The sequence below is a fragment of the Glossina fuscipes genome, unplaced genomic scaffold (genome assembly GCF_014805625.2).
Source record: "Glossina fuscipes isolate IAEA_lab_2018 unplaced genomic scaffold, Yale_Gfus_2 111, whole genome shotgun sequence".
Lineage (NCBI taxonomy): Eukaryota > Metazoa > Arthropoda > Insecta > Diptera > Glossinidae > Glossina > Glossina fuscipes.
In genome coordinates this window covers 275,450-276,532 of record NW_023998454.1, presented here as the reverse complement: position 1 = coordinate 276,532, position 1,083 = coordinate 275,450, and the positions used below count along the sequence as shown (strand labels likewise).

Sequence of the window (1,083 nt, the reverse complement as noted above, 5' to 3'; positions counted from 1 at the left end):
ATTCTTTAGAAATAGAAAAAAAATTTAGTTATTTTTAGTAATTTCCACAATAATTAAAAATATAATATTTATAATTAATTAACAATTTTTAATATTACTGCTAATGCTTCTAAGCTTACACGCAGGTTCCGTCGCCAAATTTGCTCATTACATTCAGAAATTTAACTTCAATCTTTACTTTGACGAAGGTGTGGCCGCGCTGCTTTCTAAAACCACGTAAATTAAATGTACTGGACTCTCAACCAGTTCCAGGGCCGATTCAATGTCCAATTTTAATTGAAAAGCATAAAAAGAGGTGGAGGTGAATGCCGGCGAGAGACCGGTTTTTTAAGGACTACAGTAGAAGACAGTGCTTACTCTCGTGATAGCATGAAATGGAAATTCTACGACGATGTGCAGTTTTTAGATGTCACAGCGTGAAATCAGTAAGAATATGTGCATGAGGATTATTATAGGTATAAACACTTTTTTTTATAGGATGGAAATAGATTTGGACATTGAGCCTATGCTGGAGTTGATTGAAAAATCAGCACCTCCTACAATAGTAGAGGAAGCGCAAACTAAGATAGAATCTTAGAAACAACAACCCCCCTCTTATATTTTAGAACTAATTGTTGCACCATCAGCGCAATCCGTCCCTAAAATCAATTGAAGCAAGAATACAGATGGAAGAGTCAGAAGCTTTCTCTTTAGAATTTGGAGACGTAAATCATGATTCTTCAGTAAAATTTGAGTTAAGCGATACCGACTTTAAAGCACAACGAAAGGTAAATTTGGCAGCCTATTTCACATGATTTATTACTGAGCGTTTACTTTCAGCTATCAACGTGGCTTAGACAGTATCTGTACTCACACTGGTGATGCTTCTCGATAGCAGAAGATAATTTGCTTAACAATTCGTCGGTCCTATTCTGCAATACTTGCGATGAAGTCTATAGCAAAATAGCTGCTTCAAAAGTCGTAAAACTTACATAAGATGCCAGCGGATCAAAGTAGTGTTATGGCATTTAAGGACCTTACAGTGTAACTAAACAAGTCCGAAACGTTATAGTCACAAAAATAATTTGAAAAGACGTACGAAAA

General features: G+C 35.5%; 1 long non-coding RNA gene across 1 annotated transcript; it reads left to right on the top strand.

The window, feature by feature from the left end:
* The first annotated feature begins 36 nt into the window (after positions 1-36).
* On the top strand, positions 37-866 carry LOC119639081. The gene is made up of 3 exons (XR_005247522.1): positions 37-425; positions 478-767; positions 820-866. It is a non-coding gene; the product is annotated as an uncharacterized LOC119639081 (long non-coding RNA).
* Positions 867-1,083: the final 217 nt, after the last annotated feature.